Here is a 25,770-nt window from a genome sequence, read left to right on the forward strand (position 1 = left end):
TGCAAATTTGTTACACTACACTCTGTTCCCTCTTCCAGGTCATCTATGTATATTGTAAGCAGTTGTGGTCCCAGCACCGATCCCTGTGGCACACCACTAACCACCGATTTCCAACCCGAAAAGGACCCATTTATCCCGACTCTCTGCTTTCTGTTAGCCAGCCAATGCTCTATCCATGCTAATACATTTCCTCTGACTCCGCATACCTTTATCTTCTGCAGTAGCCTTATCGAATGCCTTTTGGAAATCTAAATACACCACATCCATCGGTACACCTCTATCCACCATGCTCGTAATATCCTCAAAGAATTCCAGTAAATTAGTTAAACATGATTTCCCCTTCATGAATCCATGTTGTGTCTACTTGATTGCACTATTCCTATCTAGATGTCCCGCTATTTCTTCCTTAATGATAGCTTCAAGCATTTTCCCCACTACAGATGTTAAAATAACCGGCCTATAGTTACCTGCCTTTTGTCTGCCCCCTTTTTTTTTAAAAAAACAGAGGCATTACATTAGCTGCTTTCCAATCCGCTGGTACCTCCCCAGAGTCCAGAGAATTTTGGTAGATTATCACGAATGCATCTGCAGTAACTTCCACATTTTTTTTAATACCCTGGGATGCATTTCATCAGGACCAGGGGACTTGTCTACCTTGAGTCCCATTAGCCTGTCCAGCACTAGCCCCCTAGTGATAGTGATTATCTCAAGGTCCTCCCTTCCCACATTCCCATGACCAGCAATCATTGGCATGGTTTTTGTGTCTTCCACTGTGAAGACCGAAGCAAAATAATTTCCACATTTTCCATTATTAAATCCCCCTTCTCATCTTCTAAGGGACCAACATTTACTTTAGTCACTCTTTTCCGTTTTATATATCGGTAAAAGCTTTTACTATCTGTTTTTATGTTTTGCGCAAGTTTACTTTCGTAATCTATCTTTCCTTTCTTTATTGCTTTCTTAGTCATTCTTTGCTGTCGTTTAAAATTTTCCCAATCTTCTAGTTTCTCACTAACCTTGGCCACCTTATACACATTGGTTTTTAATTTGATACTCTCCTTTATTTCCTTGGTTATCCACGGCTGGTTATCCCTTCTCTTACCGCCCTTCTTTTTCACTGGAATATATTTTTGTTGAGCACTATGAAAGAGCTCCTTAAAAGTCCTCCACTGTTCCTCAATTGTGCCACCATTTAGTCTGCGTTTCCAGTCTACTTTAGCCAACTCTGCCCTCAACCCACTGTAGTCCCCTTTGTTTAAGCACAGTACACTCGTTTGAGACACTACTTCCTCACTCTCAATCTGTATTATAAATTCAACCATACTGTGATCACTCATTCCAAGAGGATCTTTTACTAGGAGATCGTTGATTATTCCTGTCTCATTGCACAGGACCAGATCTAAGATAGCTTGCTCCCTTGTAGGTTCTGTAACATACTGTTCTAAGAAACAATCCCGTATGCATTCTATGAATTCCTCCTCAAGGCTACCCCGTGCGATTTGATTTGACCAATCAATATGTAGGTTAAAATCCCCCATGATTACTGCCGTTCCTTTTGCACATGCCTCCATTATTCCCTTGATTACTGTCCACCCCACCGTGAAGTTATTATTTGGGGGCCTATAAACTACGCCCACCAGTAACTTTTTCCCCTTACTATCTCTAATCTCCACCCACAATGATTCAATATTTTGTTCATTAGAGCCAATATCATCTCTCACAACTGCTCTGATATCATCCTTTATTAACAGAGCTACTCCACCTCCTTTCCCTTCTTGTCTATCTTTCCGAATTGTCAGATACCCCTGTATGTTTAATTCCCAGTCTTGGCCACCCTGCAACCACGTTTCTGTAATGGCCACCAAATCATACCCATTTGTAATGATTTGTGCTGTCAACTCATTTACTTTATTTCGAATGCTGCTTGCGTTTAGGTAGAGTGTTTTAATACTAGTTTTTAAACCATGATTTTTAGTTTTGTCCCCTCCTGCAGCCCCTTTATATTCATACATATTGTCCTTTCCTATCACCTTGTGCTTTTCACTTACCCCAGTGCTACTCTGCTCTGTTGCCTCTCGCCTTTTGCATTCTTTCTTGGGGTCCTGTTCATCTGAGCTCTCACCCACTCTAACTACCTCAGAGCCCTCTCCTGCGTTCCGAATGCTCCTCGCATTGAGGCACTGAGCTTTCAGGCTTGCCTTTTTATTACACTTTGACACTTGACAATTTTGCTGTACAGTGGCCCTATTTGTTTTTTGCCTTGGGTTTCTCTGCCCTCCACTTTTAATCATCTCCTTTCTGTCTTTTGCTTCTGTCTCCATTTTGTTTCCCTCTGTCTCCCTGCACTGGTTCCCATCCCCCTGCCATATTAGTTTAACTCCTCAGCAAACACTCCCCCTAGGGCATTGGTTCCGGTCCTGCCCAGGTGCAGACCGTCCGGTTTGTACAGGTCCCACCTCCCCCAGAACCGGTTCCAATGCCCCAGGAATTTGAATCCCTCCCTGCTGCACTACTGCTCAAGCCACGTATTCATCTGAGCTATCCTGTGATTCCTACTCTGACTAGCACGTGGCACTGGGAGCAATCCCGAGATTACTACTTTTGAGGTCCTACTTTTTAATTTAGCTCCTTAAATTCTTCTCGTACGACCTCATCCCTTTTTTTACCTTTATCGTTGGTACCAATGTGCACCACGACAACTGGCTGTTCACCCTCCATTTTCAGAATGTCTTGCACCCGCTCCAAGACATCCTTGACCCTTGCACCAGGGAGGCAACAAACCATCATGGAGTCTCGGTTGCGGCTGCAGAAACGCCTATCTATTCCCCTTACAATTGAATCCCCGATCACTATTGCTCTCCCACACTTTTTCCTGCCCTCCGGTGCAGCAGTGCCAGCCACGGTGGCATGAACTTGGCTGCTGCTGCCCTCCCCTGATGAGTCATCCCCCTCAACAGTACTCAAAGCGGTGTATCTGTTTTGCAGGGGGATGACCGCAGGGGACCCCTGCACCACCTTCCTTCCAGTGGGGTTCTGCAGGGCTCAGTGCTGGGTCCCTTGTTTTTTGTGGTATATATCAATGACTTGGACTTGAATGTTGGGGGTATGATTAAGAAGTTTGAAGGCAACACTAAAATAGGCTGTGTGGTTGAGAATTAAGAAGAAAGCTGCACACTGTTGGAAGATATCAATGTACTGGTCAGGGGGGCAGTAAAGTGGCAAATGGAATTCAATGCGGCAAAGTGTGAGGGAATGCATTTCGAGAGGTCTAACAAGGCAAGGGATTACACATTAAATGATACAACACTGAAAATTGTAGAGGAACAAAGGGACCTTGGAGTGTAGGTCCACAGATGCCTGAAGGTTGCAGGCCAGGTAGATAAGGTGGTTAAGGCGGCATATGGAATACTTACCTTTATTAGTCGAGGCATGGAATACAAGAGCTGGGAGGTTATGCTTGAACTGGTTCGGCCGCAGCCGGAATACTGTGTGCAGTTCTGGTCACCACATTACAGGAAAGATGTGATTGTACTGAAAAGGGTGCAGAGGAGATTTACAAGAATGTTACCTGGACTGGAGAATTTTGGCTACGAGGAAAGATTGGAGATGCTGGGTCTGTTTTCTTTGGAACAGAGGAAGCTGAGGGGAGACCTGATGAAAGTGTATAAAATTATGAGGGGCCTGGATAGAGTGGCTAGGAAGGACCTGTTTCCCTTGGCAGAGGGGTCAACAACCAGGGGCACAGATTTAAAATAATTGATTTAGAGGAGGATACGAAGGGAAATTTCTTCACCCAGTGAATGGTGGGGGTCTGGAACTCACTGCCTGAAAGGGTGGTCGAGGCAGAAACACTTACCACATTTAAAAAATAATTCGATGTGCACTTAAAGTGCCATCACCTACAGGGCTAAGGACCGAGAGCTGGAGAGTGGCATTAAGCTGGATAGCTGATGGTCGGCCGGCACGGACACGGTGGGCTGAAATGGTCTCCTGCCATGCTGTAAATTTCGATGATTTTATGATTAATGACTAGATGAAGGGACCGAGTGTAATGTATCCAAATTTGCTGATGATGCAAAACTAGCTGGGACAGTAAGCTGTGAGAACACAAGAGTCTGCAAGATATCTGTATATATAGGTAGACTATGTGAGTGGGCAGTAAGGTGGCAGATGGAGTATAATGTCAGGAAATGTGAGGTTATTCACTTTGGTAGGAAGAATAAAAAAAACAGAATATCTTTTAAATGATGAGAAATTTATAAACGTCGGCGTTCTCAGAGTTTTGGGGTGTCCTCGTGCAAGACACACAGAAAGTGAGTATGCAGGTACGCAAGCAATAAGGAAGGCAAATGGTTTGTCCTTTATTGCAAGGGGTTGGAGTATAAGAGTAAGGAGGTCTTGCTACAACTGTACAGGGCCTTGGTGAGACCACACCTGGAGCACTGGGCACAGTTTTGGTCTCCTTATCCAAGGACGGAAACACTTGCCTTGGAGACGGTGCTACAAAGGTTCACAAGATTGATTCCTGGGAGGAGAGGGCTGTCTGATGGAGAAGTTGTGCCTATTTGGAATAATGAGGTGTGATCTCATTGAAACATACACGTTTCTGAAGGGGACTGACAGGTTAGATGCTGAGAGGTTGATTCCCCTGGCTGGACTGTCGAGAACTAGGGGGCACAGTCTCAGGATAAGGGGTAGACCATTTAAGACAGAGATGAGGAGTAATTTCTTCACTCAGAGGGTTGTGAATCTTTGTCATTCTCTCCCCCAGAGGGCTGTGGATGCTCAGTCTATTCAAGGTTGAGATAGATAGATTTTTGGACTCGAGGTGAATCAAGGGATATGGAGATCAGGCAGGAAAGGGGAGTTGAGGTCGATGATCAGCCATGATCTTATTGAATGGCGGAGCAGGCTCGAGGGATCTTATGGCCTACTCCTGCTCCTATTTCTTTAAGGAAACATACTTCCTCTGAACCCTCATTATCTCCTCCTTGAATGCCTCCCACTGCTCTGAGACTGATTTAACTTCAACATAAGAACATAAGATTTCAGAGCAGGAGTATGCCATTCGGCCCCTCGAGCCTGCTCTGCCATTCAATGAGATCACAGCTGATCTTCTACCTCAACTCCACTTTCCTGCACTATTCCATATCCTTTGATTTCCCCTAATGTACAAAAATCTATCTATCTCTGTCTTGAATATACTCAAATCAGAGCCTCCACAGCCCTCTGGGGTAGAGAATTACAAAGATGAATGAGTAAATAAGTTTCTGCTCATCTCAGTCCTCAATGGCGAACCCCTTATTTTGAGACTGTGACCCCTGGTTCTAGACTCCTCAGCCAGAGGAAAAATCCTCCCTGCATCTATCCTGTCAAGCCCTGTAAGCATTTTGTATGTTTCAATGAGATCACCTCTCATTCTTCTAAACTCTAGAGAATACATGCCTAGTCTACTCAATTTCTCCTCATAGGACAATCCTCCCATCCCAGGAATTCAGTTTGGTGAACCTTCGTTGCCATCCTCAATGGCAAGTACATCCTTCCTTTGGTAAGCAGCCAAAACTGTACACAATACTCCAGGTGTAGTCTCACCAGGGCCCTATGTAATTGCAGTAAGACGTCTTTACTCTTGTCCTCAAATCCTCTTGCAATAAAGGCCAACATACCATTTGCTTTCTTCGTTGTTTACTGTATCTGCATATTAACTTTCAGTGATTCGTGTATAAGGACACCAAGGTCCCTTTGAACACCAACGTTTCCCAATCTCTCACCATTTCAAGTAGCTGTTTCCAGTCCACTTTAGCTAAACCACATCTCAGCTTAGTAAAATTGATTTTTCCCCAATTGAGAACTTTTACTCCTGGTCTATCTTTGTCCTTTTCCATATCTACCCTAAATCTAACTGAATTATGATCACTAGCTCCAAAATGCTGTCCCATCGATATCCCTTCCACCTGCCCAGCTTCAGTCCCTAATACTAAGTCCAGAACTTCCTCCTCTCTTGTTGGGCTTGCTACGTACTGGCTAAAAAGTTCTGCTGGTTGCTGACCCCTCTGTGAAGGGAAATAGGTCCTTCCTATCCACTCTATCTGGGCCCCTCATAATTTTATACACCTCATTAAGGTCACCTCTCAACCTCCTCTGTTCCAAAGAAAACAAACTATTAAGAGGGTTGGTGGGCTGGAGGAGGTTACAGAGATGGGGAACGGTGAGACCCTGTAGAGATTTGAACAAGAGGATGTGTATTTTAAAGGCTGATGCCACCAGCCATCTCACCCCACACAGAATGTAACTCACTACCAACAGGAAGGATGTTACTTTAACTACTAAAGATGCATAATGCGGGGAAATCAATCTCTGTCCCTTTAACTAACAGCGACATGGAAAGAGGGAAATGAATGACCTTTAAACACCTGGTCCACTTGGCACTGAAGTGTCTGAAACTCATAATAGGAACTCCAGGGAAACAAAATACTGACAAATGTTAAACAGCTTTGTTGACAAAAGAAATCGCGATTTAACTTTTAAAAGATGAATTGTTTAACAGGGGTTCACACAGACTCACCTGATAGGCCGACTCAGGATCCACCCCTCAAGCACCGTGATTGGTTGCAGAACACGCTGCTCCCTGGGCCCTCCGGCCTCTGACCTCTCTTCCTGTTGGTTCCCAGGGCAATCAATCACCAGTCGCCAATATTACGCTGCCAGATTAAGTTGAGAGGCTCAGAGGAAGAAATAAAATGAGGCCGTGAATCTGAGTTGAGAAATAAAATTAGAAAAGCATGATTAAATGAATGAGGAGAGACAATATAAACTAAAGGGTACAATCCTAAAGGGGTGCATGAACAGTGAGACCTGCGGGTATATGTGCACAAATCGCTGAAGGTGGCAGGACAGGTTGAGAAAGCAGTTAAAAAAAACTTACAGGATCCTGGGCATCACAGAGTACAAAAGCAAGGAGGTTATGATGAACCTTTGTAAAACATTGGTTCGGTCTTAACTGGAGCATTGTGTCCAATTCTGGGCACCGCACATTAGGATGTGAAGGCCTTAGAGAGGGTGCAGAAAAGATTGACATGAATGATTCACGAGATGAGGGACTCCAGTTCCGTGGATTAACTGGAGAAGCTGGGGTTGTTCTCCTTGGAGCAGAGAAGGTTAAGAGGAGAATTGATAGAGGTGTTCAAAATCATGAGGATAGAGTAGCTAGAGAGATACTGTTCCCATTGGTGGAGGGGTCGAGAACCAGAGGAGACGGATTTAAGGTGATTGGTAGAAGAACCAAAGGCAACGTAAGAAAAATCTATTTTATGCAGCGAGTGTTTAGGATCCGGAAAGCACGGCCTGAAAGGGTGGTGGAGGCAGACCCAATCACAGCTTTCAAAAGGGAATTGGATAAGTATCTGAAAGAAAATATTTGCAGGGCCGGGGGAAAGGGCGGGGCAGTGGGACTAGCTGGGAGCCGGCAAGGGCTCGACGGGCCGAATGGCCTTCCGTGCTGTAACCATTCTCTGATTGTGTGAGCAGAACCACTCTGTTCCCTGACTCAATCTAAAGCCTTCCTGATTGTGAACACCTCTTCGACCTGTCTATCTCCGCCTTAAATATATTCAATGACACAGCCTCCACAGCTCTCTGGGGCAGAGAATTCCGCAGATTTACAGCCCTCAGAGAGAAGAAATTCCTCCTCATCTCAGTTTTAAATGGGCGGCCCCTTCTTTTAAGACAATGTCCCCTAGTAATAGTTTCCTCCATGTGGAAACATCCTCTCTGCATCCACCTTGTCGAGCCACCTCCTTATCTTATAAATTTCAATAAGATCACCCCTCATTCTTCTAAACTCCAATGTGTATAGGCCCAACCTACTCAACCTATCCTCAAAAGTCAAACCCTTCATCTCCGAAATCAACCTGCATTCATTGGTTCCACTATGTCCCCTCCCCTGAAGGTACTGACTCTGGCTGGGTTCAGTTCTACACTCACTGGTTCCCCTCCCCTGAAGGTACTGACTCTGGCTGGGTTCAGTTCTAGAAACATAGAAACATAGAAAATAGGTGCAGGATTAGGCCAGTCGGCCCTTCGAGCCTGCACCACCATTCAATGAGTTCACGGCTGAAAATGCAACTTCAGTATTCCCATTCCTGCTTTCTCGCCATACCCCTTGATCTCCCTAGTAGTAAGGACTACATCGAATTCAATTTTGAATATATTTAGTTTTGGCCTCAACAACTTTGTGGTAGAGAATTTCACAGGTTCACCACTCTCTGGGTCAAGAAGTTTCTCCTCATCTCGGTCCTAAATGGCTTACCCCTTATCCTTAGACTGTGACCCCTGGTTCTGGACTTCCCCAACATTAATAAGAACATAAGAATTCGGAACAGGAGTAGGCCATGTAGCCCCTCGAGCCTGCTCCGCCACCCAACAAGATCACGACTGATCTGGGCGTGGACTTAGCTCCACTTACCCACCCGCTCCCCATAACCCTTAATTCTCTTATTGGTTAAAAATCTATCTATCTGTGATTTGAATATATTCAATGAGCTTGCCTCAACTGCTTCCTTGGGCAGAGAATTTCACAGATTCACAACCCTCTGGGAGAAGAAATTCCTTGTCAACTCGGTTTTAAATTGGCTCCCCCGTATTTTCAGGCTGTGGCCCTTAGTTCTAGTCTCCCCGACCAGTGGAAACAACCTCTCTGTCTCTATCCTGTCTATCCCCTTCATTATTTTAAATGTTTCTATAAGATCACCCCTCACCCTTCTGAACTGCAACAAGTAAAGACCCAGTCTACTCAATCTATCATCATAAGGTAACCCCCTCATCTCCGGAATCAGCCGAGTGAATCGTCTCTGTACCCCTTCCAAAGCTAGTATATCCTTCCTTAAATAAGGCGACCAAAACTGCACGCAGTACTCCAGGTGCAGCCTCACCAATACCCTGGACAGTTGCAGCAGGACTTCCCTGCTTTTGTACTCCATCCCTCTCGCAATGAAGGCCAGCATTCCATTCGCCTTCCTGATTACCTGCTGCACCTGCAAACTAACTTTTAGAGATTGTCAGACACACTGGCGCGGCGCCTAAATTCTGCCAACGTCCGCCACGCGGCGATGCCATCGAGTCGCTAAAAAGAGCTCTGGGCCCCGACTCTGTTAGGTGCATCGAGGAGGCTCAAGCACGTGGGGAGATCCCGTCCGAACTGACCCCCCTCCGGACGGAATTCCTCATCGGCGCCAAACCCCGGAACCTCCCTCGGGGGCCGGCGCCTCACAACTTGAGCCACCTCGGGGAAATCCCCTCCGTGCCTTTCAGTTCCGCGCGGAGGGGTTTCCTGTACGGGCTGCTCCTGCACACTCTCAACTTTGCCATCCTCGCCTGCCGTCCGGACACGCCATGGCGTACCATCTTGCCGTCCGGAGGAGGCGGGGGTCCCCGATGGAGGGCACTCTACGCGGGAGTCCTCCCACTATTCATCGGGGACTTGGCCTGGAGGGTGGTGCACGGAGCAGTGCCGTGCAACAAATTTTTAAGCCGGTTCACGGACTCCCAGGCCGCCTGCAATTTCTGCGGTCTGGAGGAGTCCGTGTTCCATGTTTTTATTGAGTGCACGAGGTTGCAGCCCCTGTTTTATTATTTAAAGGGGCTGCTCCTGAAATTCTGGCTGCACTTCAGTCCCACTCTCCTGATCTTTGGGCACCCTGTGCGGAGGGGAGCGGGTAGGTCCGAGGGCCTCCTCGTAGGACTGCTCCTGGGCATGGCCAAGGGTGCCATCAGCCGGTCCAGGCAGCGGGCGGTCGAGGGGGTCGTTCAACCTGACTGCCTGCCTCTCTTCTGCTCTTACATCCGGTCCAGGGTGTCCTTGGAGATGGAGCACGCGGTGTCCACCGGTACGCTCGCGGCCTTCCGCGAGAGGTGGGCACCGGAGGGACTGGAGTGCATCATCACGCCCGGCAACCAAATTTTAATTTGATTTTACGTTTTAAAGTTTAATTTGTTTTAATTGCCGGTGCTTTTAGTGTCCCCCTCCCCTTTTATAGGGGGCACTGGAAAAAAAAAAGTGATTTTAGTGCCCAAAAAAAAAGAAAAACACACAAAAAAAACCACAAAAAAAGGAAAAAAAGGGCCTTGTAAATGTCTGGTGTGTCATCCAGGTCGGGTGGCACGGATTAATTTTTTTTATGTTTTCAGATAAACTCCAAAAAGAGTTTCATGCACAAGGACCCCCAGGTCCCTCTGCACTGCAGCATGTTGTAATTTCTCCCCATTCAAATAATATTCCCTTTTACTGTTTTTTTCTCCCCCAAGGTGGATGACCTCACATTTTCCGACATCTGCCAAACATTTGCCCATTTGCTTAACCTATCTAAATCTCTTTGCAGCCTCTCTGTGTCCTCTACACAACCCACTTTCCCACTAATCTTTGTGTCATCTGCAAATTTTGTTGCACTACACTCTGTCCCCTCTTCCAGGTCATCTATGTATATTGTAAGCAGTTGTGGTCCCAGCACCGATCCCTGTGGCACACCACTAACCACCTATTTCCAACCCTGAAAAGTACCCAGTTATCCCGACTCTCTGCTTTCTGTTAGCCAGCCAATTCTCTATCCATGCTAATACATTTCCTCTGACTCCACGTACCTTTATCTACTGCAGTAACCTTTTGTGTGGCACCTTATCGAATGCCTTTTGGAAATCTAAATACACCACATCCATCGGTACACCTCTATCCACCATGCTCGTTATCTCCTCAAAGAATTCCAGTAAATTAGTTAAACATGATTTCCCCTTCATGAATCCATGTTGCGTCTGCTTGATTGCACTATTCCTATCTAGATGTCCTGCTTTTTCTTCCTTAATGATAGCTTCAAGCATTTTCCCCACTACAGATGTTAAACTAACCGGCCTATAGTTACCTGCCTTTTGTCTGCCCCCTTTTTTAAACAGAGGCGTTACATTAGCTGCTTTCCAATCCGATGGCATTTCCCCAGAGTCCAGAGAATTTTGGTAGATTATAACGAATGCATCTGCTATAACTTCCGCCATCTCTTTTAATACCCTGGGATGCATTTCATCAGGACCAGGGGACTTGTCTACCTTGAGTCCCATTAGCCTGTCCAGCACTACCCCCCTAGTGATAGTGATTTTCTCAAGGTCTTCCCTTCCCACATTCCCGTGACCAGCAATTTTTGGCATGGTTTTTGTGTTTTCCACTGTGAAGACCGAAGCAAAATAAAATTATTCTACACTCACTGGTTCCCCTCCCCTGAAGGTACTGACTCTGGCTGGGTTCAGTTCCAGACACTGACATCATTCACTTTGTTCCTGCACCAAGATGGCCGCGCATGCGATGTACTACTCACTGAATCAAGATGGTGGAGCACTGAACCTGCCTTCCTGCACAAACATGGCCGCCGTTAGCCAGGGCCTGTGACCAGGAGAAAGCCCCGAAGCTGCAACCACCGATATTCCGGTTATTATTCAGGGCTTGCGTCGAGCACCGGTTGTTTATGAAGCCTCCACGGCTCCCGCTGGTCCATTACTTCCCTCCGTCCGGCTGAAAAGGACACTTCTGAGGAGACTGTCCAAAACACCTCTTCTCCGCCATTACACACGTCGCGCATGCTCCAAACACAGCCAGGGCCCGCGCCTGCGCACTGAGCTCCTGTAGTCTGGGTGCGGCACATTCTCTCCCGCGGGGCATGCTGGATACATAAGTCCATGAGAAATAGGAGCAGGAGTGGGCCACCCAGACCCCTGAGCCTGCTCCCCATTCAATAACATTTGACTGGACAGTCGAGGGGGAGCGTCATTCTGAATCTCACCCGTGCTGTACCTGCCCTGAGAGTCTTTTTGGGACAGCTACAGGGAGATTAACTCTGTATCTAACCCGTGCTATACATGTTCTGCAGTGTTTGATGGGACAGCGTACAGGGAGATTAACTCTATCTAACCAATGCAGTACCTAACCTGGGAGAGTTTGGGACAGGCTAGAGGGAGATTTAATCTTTATGTAACCCGTGCTGTACCTGCCTTTGAATGTCTGGTGAGACCATGTAGAGCGACCTTTACTCTGCATCTAACCTGCGTTGCAAGTGCCCTGGGAATAGTTGATGGGACAATGTGTAATTAATTGTGTATTTAACCTGTGCTGTCCAGCCATGGGAGTGTTTGCTAGGTCAGCTTACAGGGGGCTTTAAATTGTGACTAACCCTTGCTGTACCTGACCTTGGATTCTTTAGGACAGTGCAGGAGGAGCTTTACTCTGTATGTAACCCATGCTGTATCTGCCGTTGAACTGTGTAGAGAGAGATTTACTCTGTATTTAAACCGTGCTGTACTTCACCTCAGAGTGTTTGATGGGACAGTGTAGAGGGAGCTTTACTCTGTATCTAACCCGTGATGTACCTGCCCTAGTTGTGTTTGATGGAGCAATGTAGACGAAGCTTTACTTTGAATCTGGGTCGGGATAAATGGGCCATTTTCCAGTTGGCAAACAGTGACTAGTGGGGTGCTGCAGTGATCAGTGATCGGTGCTCGGTCCTCAACTATTTACAATCTATATTAATGACTTGGATGAAGGGACCGAGTGTAATGTAGCAAAGATTGCTGATGATCCAAAGATGGATTGGAAAACAGATAAGATAATGAGAGGGCTCGACAAGGTGAATGCAGAGAAGATATTTGCACTCATGGGGGAAACTAAAACTCGGGGACCCAGTCTCAGAATAAGAGGTCGCTCATTTAAAACTGAGATGAGGAGAAATTTCTTCTCTCAAGGGTTGTAAATCTATGGAATTTCTGCCCCAGAGAGCTGTAGAGGCTGGGTCATTGAATATATTAAAGGCGGAGATAGACAGACTTTTGAGCGACAAGAGAATAAGGTGTATGGGGAGCGGGCAGGAAAGTGGAGCTGAGCCCAAGATCAATCAGCCATAATCTTATTAAATGGCGGAGCAGTCTTGAGGGGCAAGCGGCCTACTCCTGCTCCTATTTCTTATATTTAGTCTACCCTGTTCTATCCTTCCCCGGGAGTGTTTGATGGGACAATGTAGATGGAGCTTTACTCTGTATCTAACCCGTGCTGTACCTGCCTCAGAATTTTTGTTGGGGTATTGTAGAGGGAGAGATTACTCTGTATTTATCCCATGCTGTACCTGTCCTGGGAGTGTTTGATGGGACAATGCAGACAGAGCTTTATTCTGCATCAAACCCAGTGTTGTACCTGCCCTTGGAATGTCTGGTGGGACAGTGTCGAGGGAGCTTTACTCAGTATCTAAGCAAGGCAAGGTATATCATTCCTTCAATAAGGAGACCAAAACTGTGCACAGTACTCCAAGTATGTTCTCATCAAGGCCCTGTACAATTGTAGAGAGAGATTAGAGAGAGAATTACACTGTACCTGCCCTTGGAATGTGTATTTGGACAGTTCAAAGGGAGCTTTACTTAGTATCTAACCAATGCAGTACCTGCCCTGGGAATGTCCAGTGGAACAATATAGCGGGAGATTTAGTCTATATTTAATCCATGCTGTACTTGCCCTGGAATGGTTGGGACAGGGTAGTGGGAGATGTACCACGTGTCTAACCCATGCTGTAACTGCCCTGGGAGTGTTTGATGGAACATTGTAGAGGAAGGTTTATCCTGTATCTCACCCCGTGCTGTACCTGCCCTGGGAGTGTTTGATGGGACAGGTTAGAGGGAGCTTTACTGTGTATCTAATCTGTGCTGTACCTGCCCTGGGAGTGTTTGATGGAACAGTGCAGAGCGAGCTTTACTCTGTATCTAACCCCGTGCTGTACCTGCCCTGGGAGTGTTTGATGGGACCGTGTTGAGGGAGCTTTACTGTGTATCGAACCCATGTTGTACCTGCCCTGGGAGTGTTTGGGATATTGTAGACTGTGATTTAATCTGTATCAACCTAGTAGTGTTTGGGACAAGATGGAGTGAGATTTACTTTGTATCTAACCCGTGCATTAATGGTCATCCTGACATCAGTCGTAGCAAAAATGCTAAAATCTACCATTAAGCACGTTGTAAGTACTAACAGGTTTGGGCAGAATCAGCATGGATTTATTAAGGTAAATTGTACTTGACAAATCTGTGAGCATTTTTTGAGGTTGTAACCAGCAGGATAGATAACGGCGAACCACTGGATGTGGTGTATTTAGATTTACAGAAGACATTCGATGAGGTGCCACACAAGAGGTTATAAAACAAAATTAGGGCTCATGGAATTGAAGGTAATATACGAGCAAGGATTAAGGATTGGTTAATGGACAGAAAACAGAGAGTAGGAATAAATGGGTGATTTTCGGGTTGGCAGGTTGTAACTGGTGGGGTGCTGCAAGGATCGGTGCTTGGGCCCCAGCTATTCACAAACCATATCAATAATTTGGACCAAATGTAATATATGAAGTTTGCTGGGAATGTAAGTGTGAGGAGGATGAAAAGACGTTTCAAAGGGATATATACAGGATCAGTGTGTGGGCAAGAACATGGCAAATGGAATATAATGTGAACAAATGTTAAGTTAGACACTGATAGTAAAAATAGAAAGGCAGAGTATTTATTTTAAATGGTGAGAGATTGGGAAATGTTGCTGTTCAGGGGGACCTGGATGTTCTTGTACACAAATCGTCAAAAGTTAATATGCAAGTGCAGCAAGCAATTAAGAAAGCAAATGGTATATTGTTCTTTATTACAAAAAGATTTGAGTATTTACGTCTTACTGCAATTATACAGGGCCCTGGTGAGACCACACCAGGAGTATTGTGTACTGTTTTGGTCTCCTTACCTAAGGAAAGATAAACAAGCTGTAGAGGGAGTGCAATGAAGGTTCACCATACTGATTCCTGGGATGAGGGGATTGTTCTAAGCGATTGAGTAGACTAGGCCTATATTCTCCAGTGTTTAGAAGAATCAGAGGTGAGAGGCGACACCCACATCCCATGAACACATTTTTAAAAAGAGATGCGAGATGTTTAAATTTGATCAAGGACACCAGCCAAATTATTAGAGACACTCCCTGTCCTTAAGGACATGTATCCAGGGAAGAAACTGATGGGTTTATTTAATCATCTTTGGGTTAAATGTTGTGCTTATCGAGCTGAGCACCTCGTGCCAGCATCAAACACTCTCCAGTCGGGCACAGCATGAGTTAGATAGAGTGAACCCATCGGTCGCTCCCCGGCACAGATACTGAGGGACAGGGAGTGTCCGGGACACTGACATTTCTCACTCAATAAGGTATGAATTGATCCTGTACCTCTCCCCATTAATCCTGGGCTCCACACGGCTCGAATCCTGCTCCTGTTTCCCTTCCTGTAACAGCACTGAGCTCAACCCAGCCCATAATGAGCAGTGCTCAGGGAGGGTGGTTGCTAGGCACTGCAGTGATGTCATAAAGCAGGACCATCCAGCCCAGCTGGTCCTCCCCTTGTCCCTTTAAAGGTGGAGAGCTGGGACATCCTGTCTCAACACACATCCCCCTGTTCATACTGAGAATCCCCGGGGAAGGCCCAAGGCCCAGAGTGTGGAACACAACCAAGGAGGAAAGAGGAGGAGAGAAGGGGAGGTAAATCAAGGAGTGGGGACTGAGGGCCACCAAGCTTCAGTTTTAGAGCCTGGAAACTTCAGGAGGGTTCAGCGAGTTCTGTAGTTTCAGGATCCAGGGAGAGAACAAGGAGCAGATGGGGAGACTCGTGTGGATTCCAGCACACTGAGGATGTAGGGGGAGGGAGATTGTGTCGGGCCGTGTATTAGGGATGTAGGAGGGACAAGAGAGGAAAGGTGAGAGGAGCAAATACTGCAGCAGTTTCCATCAATAGTGAGAGAGAGAAGGTGGGGGTCAGAGTGGGCCCTGGACAGGTCGGGAAACTGTTTGTTTGCTGTGACCAGCTTTCCTTCTGTCACAAATAGCCTCCTGTAGCCCAGTGACACAAACAGCCCATTAAACGCCACCAATGTCCTTTGGTCTGGCGAGGTCTCCCTTTGTGAAACATCGGCTGTTGTTAAAGCTTTTCATTCTGACTCGCTCACAGTGTGACAGTATCCACTGTCCCTTTTATTCCATGGGCTTCATCTTTGCTGGTATTGGTAACATGCCCGGGATCACTAAACACAAAACCCAGTCTGTTAATCACTTTCAGCTACAGGACTTAGCGTGTGCCCCACAGCATCTCTCTCACCTTCAATGTGTGAATACAGCATCATGCCTGCAAAGCTGGTTTCAGTTTGTATCGACGCAGAAAATCTATTTAAGAAAATCCTGTAGGCCGATGAGACACTGTTCAGGTGCCAGTGTGCTACTGGTTTTTCCAGGATTTTGCCTGTAATGGAAAATAACTAAACATTTCTCCCAGTGTAACCTTTGATGTAATGAAATGTGTCTTTTAATAAGCCTCACGTCCTTGCTCATGTCTGCTGCAATTGTGTAGAAAGGGGATGTGTGAAGAGATGGTGTTTGTATGGAGATGTGAAACAAGGAAACGGGTATCGGTGTGTGGCAGTGACACAGCCTTGTGGTCAGAGGCAGAACCATGCACCGATAGCCTTGAGCTTATGGTTTGAGCAGGGTCAGTTTATGAATGCTCAAGCTAAGAGGTGCCAGGGATCAGGAGCAGAGGCAGTAAATAAAATCTAAATGTAAATTCCGAAGTAGTTTATCTTCATTTATTCCTATTTTAATAGCTTTTGCTGAATGTGGCCCATGCGAAGTGCCAGGATATTGGATCGGGCCCACCATAGAAAATGAGTTTGACACCTTGAGGTAGACAATGTCAACTGGATTCCCCCATCCACCAACCGAACAATTTCTTTAAAAACTCAAGCTAGTTTGTAAGATGTGACCATGTTTACCATGTTCAGTATCTGTAATGGCCCCTTCCCTTTCCCCATGATCGAAAACAGCATCTCTCAGGATCCCTTCAAGCACCTTCCCGGTGATCGAGGTCATGTTGATGGGCCTTCAGTTCCTGAACTCTGACTTGTGCCCAATTTGGAAAATGGAAACTACATGGGCTACCTTCCAATCTCAGGGAAAAACCCATGACTCTGCTGAGCTGATGGAGATAAGGGCAAGGGGCTGACAGAGCACCCGTCCCATCTCTTTAAACACCCTTGGGTGGATATCATTCGCACCTTACACCGTCAAGGTTAACCCGCACGGAGACTTTGCTGAGAGTGAAGAGTGATGAGAAAGACCAAAGTGCCGTTTGCCCCCCTCAGTGTGACCCTGAAGAACTGTGTCCAGGCTGAAGTTCTCCCCCCATACGATCCTCCCCCCAGATTGTCCTCACTGAGCTCCAGCCAGGTGATGCTAAACACACAGGAAAGACAAAAATCTACAGCAATGTATTGAAAGCAACACGAATTTATTTGTCTTTTTCCCAAATATTAAACTCCAGTCCAGATACTGGAGTTATTGACATCAGCAGAAACAAACCCGAACTGTCAGAATGAACATGGTTCAGTCGGGATGTGATTAACAGCAGCAATAACAGCAGATCCCACCCCTGCAGTCACTTGTGAACTCTCTGGTGCCTCAACAAGTGGGCTAACGTACTGAATCCCTTCCCACACTTAGAGCAGGTGAACAGCCTCTCCCCAGTGTGAACTCGGTGGTGTTTCAGCAGGGTAGATGAATAAATGAATCCCTCCCCACACTCGGAGCAGGTGAACGGCCTCTCCCCGGTGTGAACTCGACAATGTATTTCCAGCTGGGACGGGTAGTTGAAATGTTTCCTACAGTCCCCACATTTACACAGTTTCTCCCCAGTATGACTGCACTTGTGTCTCTCCAGGTTGGATGATCGGCTGAAACCTTGTCCACACACAGAGCACGTGTAAACAGTTTCTCCCCGCTGTGAACAGTGCTTTTCGCTTCCATGGTCAAAGGCCGATGATATTCTGTTCCCGATGAATCGAGTGACTGTGTCAGATCTTAATGTGATGTTTGGTTTGAGCCTCTGGTCGACAAATCCTCCCCTTTTAATACCCTGTACAGTGAGTTTCAAACAGGAAAAAGGGTGGGTGAGAGAGAACCCACAAAAACACAAAGGCAGTTTGTGAAATTGAGCTGAATGGACCTGGCTATTTGTGCGGTCGCCAGCAGAAAAAAAGTGACACTGAAAGCTGTTGGATTGTCGTAATAACCCAACTGGTCACTAATGTCTGTAGGATTCACAAAATTTTGGGACCGCCTACTCAATGGACATGTGTCTGGAATTTAAATTGGACTGTGTTAGATTTTTGGAGGAGAAATGTGGACAGAAATATCTCACTATTAGGTGCCTTTGGATTAAACTAGGGCCTTTTAGATTGAGTTTGGACATTTTAAAATTGTATGCTGGGTCTGCATAGGGCTGCTACCCCTCCTGGGAGGCAGGCCCCAGGGAGACATTAGCAGTCTAACAAAAGCCCACTTACCAGCGACCCAGATGCATACATATTTTAATAGTTCTTAAAACAGCTATACAGAAAAACCCTGGCATCAGCAAAACACACAATGGACGGTATCAAGACCTGATTACATTCTAACGGCACCATTCGAAAACCCCATCAACACATTTGGGAATCTTGTATCATGCTAATGCTCAATCAGCCCACCAACATTTCTCACAAAGGGATCACATTAGACTTGATCAACCTGCCAAAATCACACAAAAGCAGTCATCAGAAATCAATTGTGCACTCAGGTATAACTTGGTGGTGACTTTTGGGCTGTGGTACCTTTTGGGCTGAGGAAACACTTCTGAAGAAACGTACCCGAGAACACTCTGGAAAAGCACTTGGACTCTGGGCTCTTTGACTCTGGTTTGAAACATCTAACTTGCCACACGAGGTTACAGCAACGCAACAGAAGAATCTAACAAGAAGCCTCGGAGTCACTGAAAAACCAACAATCATCCAGTGCTGACTCAAGGAAAAAAAACTTATTTACCATCTAACCGTCGACCAGTGCTAATACCGAAGTCGCTGCAACCAGCCAAAGACTCCACAAGATTGAGGAAACATAGAAACATAGAAAGTAGGTGCAGGAGGCGGCCATTCGGTCCTTCGAGCCTGCACCACCATGCAATAGGATCATGGCTGATCATTCCCTCAGTGCCCCTTTTCTGCTTTCGCTCCATACCCCTTGATCCCTTTAGCCATAAGGGGCATATCTAACTTGCCCTTGAATATATCCAATGAACTGGCATCAACAACTCTCTGTGGTAGGGAATTCCACAGGTTAACAACACTAAGTAAAGAAGTTTCTCCTCATCTCAGTCCTAAATGGCCTACCCCTTATCCTGGACTTCCCCAACATCGGGAACATTCTTCCTGCATTTAACCTGTCCAGTCCCTTCAGAATGTTATATATTTCGATGAGATTCCCTCTCATCCTTCTAAACCCCAGTGAATACAGGCCCAGTCGATCCAGTTTCTCCTCATATGTCAGTCCTGCCATCCCGGGAATCAGTCTGGTGAACCTTTGCTGCACTCCATCAATAGCAAGAATGTCCTTCTTCAGATTAGGAGACCAAAACTGAACACAATGCTACAGTTGTACAGGGCATTGGTGAGGCCACACCTGGAGTATTGTGTACAGTTTTGGTCTCCTAACCTGAGGAAGGACATTCTTGCTATTGAGGGAGTGCAGCGAAGGTTCACCAGACTGATTCCCGGGATGGCGGGACTGACCTATCAAGAAAGACTGGATCAACTGGGCTTGTATTCACTGGAGTTCAGAAGAATGAGAGGGGACCTCATAGAAACGTTTAAAATTCTGACGGGGTTAGACAGGTTAGATGCAGGAAGAATGTTCCCAATGTTGGGGAAGTCCAGAACCAGAGGTCACAGTCTAAGGATAAGGGGTAAGCCATTTAGGACCGAGATGCGGAGGAACTTCTTCACCCAGAGAGTGGTGAACCTGTGGAATTCTCTACCACAGAAAGTTGTTGAGACCAATTCACTAAATATATTCAAAAAGGAGTTAGATGAGGTCCTTACTACTAGGGGGATCAAGGGGTATGGCGAGAAAGCAGGAATGGGGTACTGAAGTTGAATGTTCAGCCATGAACTCATTGAATGGCGGTGCAGGCTAGAAGGGCCGAATGGCCTACTCCTGCACCTATTTTCTATGTTTCTATGTTTCCAGGTGAGGCCTCACTAAGGCCCTGTACAATTGCAGTAAGACCTCCCTGCCCCTGTACTTAAATCCCCTCACTATGAAGGCCAACATACCATTTGTCTTCTTCACCGCCTGCTGAACCTGCATGCCAACTTTCAATGACTGATGTACCATGACACCCAGGTCTCGTTGCACCTCCCCTTTTCCTAATCTGCTGCCAATGTGGAAATGTATTTTTATCTAAGCTGATATCAAACGGTATTTTTGTGCCCTTTTTTAATATATAACAAAATGGAGTCCTGGTCCTTCCAGAAATCTCTGCATAAAGCAGTCGGCTTGTGTAAACAGCTAAACCTGGCCTGAAAAGGATGATAGCCACCAGACAGCTAGGAGGCAAGTCCTGCTGAGACAAGTAACCCCCCCGCCTCATGGTGCTCTCCTATTGTCTATGCGACACCAGTTCCACGCTACCCCACCCTTTTCGAAGTACTCAAACCACCAGCCATTGTCTCTTGTAGAGACCTCATCCATTTGACGCAAAAAGATAACTGACCAGGAAACTGGACAATCCGAGACACAATGCAAGGCAGGTAATAGCTCATTACCACACTCTCATCGAGTAATGGCCGACTGGCCAACTAATAACCCTGACAAAAGGAAATATCTGGAAACCACGTCAGGACAAGGATGTAGTAATTAACTCTATCTGTATTCATTGACTGCGAGACAGAGCCAATACACAGGGAGAGGCCATAAATTGGGTTTTACTGTATAAATATCTTGTGAAACTGTACCATTTCGGAGGTGTTCACTTAGCCATTGGCTGAGTGTGACCTTTCCCTTGCTAGCAAGTAAATTAAATAAACTTTTGCCGGAGCTGAAGGCGTCTGAGTCATTTATCGGAGGTCGAGATTTTGACACCATTCAGATAATATTCTGCCTTTGTGTTTTTGCCACTAAAGTGGATAACCTCACATTTATCCACATTATACTGCATCTGCCATGCGTTTGCCCACTCACTTAACCTGTCCAAGTCACCTTGCAGCCTGTTAGCGTCCTCCTCACAGCTCACACCGCCACCCAGCTTAGTGTCATCTGCAAACTTGGAGATATTACACTTAATTCCTTCATCTAAATCATTAATGTATATTGTAAATAGCTAGGGTCCCAGCACTGAGCCCTGCGGCAAACCACTAGTCACTGCCTGCCATTCTGCAAAGGACTCGTTTATCCCAACTCTCGGCTTCCTGTCTGCCAACCAGTTCCCTATCCACGTCAGTTCATTACCCCCAATACCATGTGATTTAATTTTGCACACGAATCTCTTGTGTGGGACCTTGTCAAAAGCTTTTTGAATGTTCAAATAAACCACATCCACTGATTCTTCCTTGTCCACTCTACTCGTTACATCCTCAAAAAATTCTAGATTTATCAAGCATGATTTCCCTTTCATAAATCCATGCTGACTTGGACCGGTCCTGTCACTGCTTTCCAAATGCGCTGCTATTTCATCTGTAATAATTGATTCCAACATTTTCCCACGACCGATGTCAGGCTAACCGGTCTATAATTACCCGTTTTCTCTCTCCCTCCTTTCTTAAAAAGTGGTGTTACATTAGCTACCCTCCAGTCCATAGGAACCGATCCAGAGTCGATAGACTATTGGAAAATGATCACCAATGCATCCACTATTTCTAGGGCTACTTCCTTAAGTACTCTGGGATGCAGATTATCAGGCCCCGGGGACGTATCGGCCTTCAATCCCATCAATTTCACGAACACCATTTCCCACCTAATATGGATTTCCTTCAGTTCCTCTTTCTCACTAGACCCTCTGTCCCCTCGTATTTCTGGAAGGTTATTTGTGTCTTCCTTTGTGAAGACAGAACCAAAGTACTTGTTTAACTGGTCTGCCATTTCTTTGTTCCCCATTATAAATTCACCTGAATCTGACTGCAAGGGAACTACGTTTGTTTTCACTAATCTTTTTCTTTTCACACACACACACATATATATATATATATTTAGAAGCTTTTGCAGTCAGTTTTTATGTTCCCAGCAAGCTTTCTCTAATACTCTATTTTCTCCCTCCTAATTAAACCCTTTGTCTTCCTCTGCTTTATTACAAAATTCTCCCAGTCCTGAGGTTTGCTGCTTTTTCTGGCCAATTTATAAGCCTCTTCCCTTGGATTTAACACTATACTTAATTTCCCTTGTTAGCCACGGTTGAGCCACCTTCCCTGTTTTATTTTTACTCCAGACGGGGATGTACAATTGTTGAAGTTCATCCATGTGATCTTTAAATGTTTGCCATTGCCTATCTACCGTCAGCCTTATAAGTATCACTATTCCAGCCAATTCATGTCTCATACCATCAAAGTTACCTTTCTTTAAGTTCAGGACCCTCGTCTCTGAATTAACTGTGTCACTCTCCATCTCAATAAAGAATTCTACCATATTATGGTCACTCTTCCCCAAGGGGCCTCGCACAACAAGATTGCTAATTACTCCTTTCTCATTACACATCACCCAGTCTAGGATGGCCAGCCCTCTAGTTAGGTCCTTGATATATTGGTCTGGAAAACCATCTCTAATACACTCCAGGAAATCCTGCTCCACCGCATTGCTACCAGTTTGGTTAGCCCAATCAATATGTAGATTAAAGTCGCCCATGATAACTGCTGGAGAGAGAACGCAGTGTGCAACTGGTCTAAACCGTGGAGAAATCCTTTGGTGAGCATAGTCCCTGCAATTTCAGAGCCGAGCTTAGTTAGTGTAGTGGTGGGTGGTGTTTCTTTTTCACTGCATAGCCTCTGTACCCGTTGCGTATACGTTTCCCCCCTTTTTCTGTACATTTTGTTACATGCTATTAAGGTAATTAGTGTGGTGTGCTATTTTCTAAATAGAATATTTGTTCTTGCACCAAACAGTTGTCTGTCCACATCTATCACATCTCCTAAATAATTCCAAGCCCGAGAACCAGGGAGTGGGACGATTCAAACCGTCAAGGTCAGAAAAGGCTGACACACCCACCATCCCCTACATGTCCTTCAGGGACGGGAACCCACCACTCGGTCTGGGCCGACACAAGACTCTGGTCTCTATGGGAGGAGGGAGGGGTGGGCGTGGTGAAGGGGAGGGAATGTATACATCTGCAACTCGACCAGAACTTTGACAGAACCTCCCAAACCCACAACCTCTCCCACCCAGAGGAACAGGGCAGCAGGTGCATGGGAAATCCATCACCTCCAAGTCTCACACCATCCTGACTTGGGCATATATCGCCGTTCCGACATCATCACTGGATGAAAATCCTGGAGCTCCTCACCTAACAGCATTGTGGGAGGGACTTCACCACATGGACTGCAGCGGTTCGAGAAGGCCCACCATCACCTTGTCAGGGGGCAAATGGAAATTGGAAATATATTCTGGCCCGACTGGTGACATTCACATCCCAAGAATGGATTAAAACAAATCTGTATATTGAAAGCCCCTACAGAAATACTTGTTCCGAAAACAATAGTCTTCTACATTGTGCGGGCAGTGTCTGTTTCACAACCTAATCTCCCCTAGAATCCACCGCCGTTGACAGTCTCTCATCGGAAATTGTTGGGCCCGACTGGGCCCGGAGGTACTGGGGGTTAAACCCAGCAGCTTCTCCCCCTGCTCCACTCCAGCTCAAACAGATGCAACAAACAGACCCACACAGAAGGCCAGGGAGCGACTTCCGCATCCAGCGCCCACCCTGATACAGAGCGGCTCTGGATTGGTCGCTCTGTGTTTCCAGTATCGATGCACTGAAGATCAGCATATGAGGGAGAAGGGAATAGAGGCTTATGCTGAGAGAGTTAGAACCATAGAATCAGAGAATGGTTACAGCACGGAACAAGACCATTCTGCCCGTCGAGCCCGTGCCAGCTCTCTGTAAGAGCACCTCAGCTCCTCCTACTCCCCTGCCCTTACCCCACAGCCGTGCAAATGTTTTTCTTTCAGGTACTTATCCAACTCCCTTTTGAAAGCCGTAATTGAGTCTGCCTCCACCACCCTTTCAGGCCGTGCAATCCAGATATTAACTACTCGCTACGCAAAAAGGGTTTTTCTTGTGTCGCCTTTGGTTCTTTTGCCAATCACCTTAAATCTGTGTCCTCTGGTTCTCGACCCTTCTGCCAATGGGAACAGTATCTCTCGATCTACTCTGGCAAGACCACTCATGATTTTGAACACCTCTATCAAATCTCCTCTCAATCTTCCCTGCTCTAAGGAGAACACAAGAAATAAGAGCAGGAGTAGACCATTTGGCCCCTCGAGCCTTCAATTTCATTCAATAAAATCAATAAAATCATGGCTGATCTGATCATGGACACAACTCCACTTCCCCGCTTGCTCCCCATAAACCTTTGCTCCCATATCGCTCAAAAAATCTGTCTATCTCCGCCTTAAATATATTCAATGATCCAGCCTCCACAGCTTTCTGGGGCAGAGAATTCCACAGAATTAGAACCCTCAGAGAAGAAATTCCCCCTCATCTCAGTTTTAAATGGGCAACCTCTTATTCTGAAACTATGCCCCCAGTTCTAGATTCTCCTATGAGTGGAAACACCCTCTCTGCATAAACCTTGTCAAGCCCCCAGTATCTTTTATGTTTCAATAAGATCACCTCTCATTATTCTGAACTCCAATGAGTATAGGTCCAAACTACTCAACCTTTCTTCATAAGTCAACCCCCTCATCTCAGGAATCAACCTAGTGAACCTTCTCTGAACTGCCTCCAATGAAAGTATATCCTTCCTTCAATACAGAGACCAAAACTGTACACAGTACTCCAGGTGTGGCCTCACCAATACCCTGTACAGTTGTAGCAGGACTTCTCTGCTTTTATACTCTATCCCCCTTGCAACCCCAGCTGCTCCAGTCTGTCCAGGTAACTGAAGTCCCTCATCCCTGGAATCATTCTCGTAAATCTTTTCTTGCCAAGGCCTTCACATTATTCCTAAAGTGTGTTGCCCACAATTGGACATAATACTCCAGTTGACGCCGAACCAGTGTTTTGTATAGGTTCATCATAATATCCATGCGTTTGTACTCTATACTTCTATTTATAAACAGAGATACTGTCAAGTGTAGTATAAACAGGGACATGGTCTAGTGTAATATAAACAGAGGCAGGGTCGAATGTAATATAAACCGAGACTGGGTCATGTGTAATTATAAACAGTGACATGGTCGAGGGTAATATTTAGAATGACTCCTGGCGCCATGAACTAGTGAGTACAGAAATAGGAGGATAGAGCAGATGAATGCCTGGCTGGAGACATGGTGCAGGAGGGAGGGCTTTAGATTCCTGATGCATTGGGACCGCTTCTGGAGGGGGGTGGGACCTGTACAAGCTGGACGGGTTGCACCTCAACAGAGCCGGGACCAATATCCTCGCCATGGGGGGGTGGGGGGGAGGGGGTTGTCAGTGCTGTTGGGGAGGGTTGGACAGAGGAAAAAGCAGGAAAAACAGGTAAAAAAAACAATCTTAAAAGCTCTTTGTCTAAATGCACATAACATTTGTAACAAAATAGATGAGTTCATAGCACAAATAGATACAAATGGGTATGATCTGATACCCATTACAGAGACGTGGTTGCAAGGTGACCAGGACTGGGAACTAAATA

The 25,770-nt window shown here is 46.0% G+C and overlaps 2 protein-coding genes across 3 annotated transcripts in view; both read right to left on the reverse strand.

The window, feature by feature from the left end:
• LOC139235632 (zinc finger protein 239-like) overlaps positions 1 to 25,770 on the reverse strand; it is a 786,713-nt gene that overhangs the window by 448,298 nt on the left and 312,645 nt on the right. The gene's annotated exons all lie outside the window — the stretch shown is intronic.
• LOC139235305 (zinc finger protein 3-like) overlaps positions 1 to 25,770 on the reverse strand; it is a 69,931-nt gene that overhangs the window by 41,467 nt on the left and 2,694 nt on the right. The window contains exons 1-2 of one of the 2 annotated variants that reach the window (XM_070866449.1): positions 11,358 to 11,604; positions 6,566 to 6,754 (exon numbers count right to left, since the gene is read on the reverse strand). The gene's annotated coding sequence lies outside the window, so the exon portion shown is untranslated. Of the gene's footprint in view, positions 1 to 6,565; positions 6,755 to 11,357; positions 11,605 to 25,770 lie in introns of those variants that run through there. The other variant, XM_070866453.1, reaches the window with a different exon arrangement.

This window comes from Pristiophorus japonicus, chromosome 23 (genome assembly GCF_044704955.1).
Source record: "Pristiophorus japonicus isolate sPriJap1 chromosome 23, sPriJap1.hap1, whole genome shotgun sequence".
Taxonomy (NCBI): Eukaryota; Metazoa; Chordata; class Chondrichthyes; family Pristiophoridae; genus Pristiophorus; species Pristiophorus japonicus.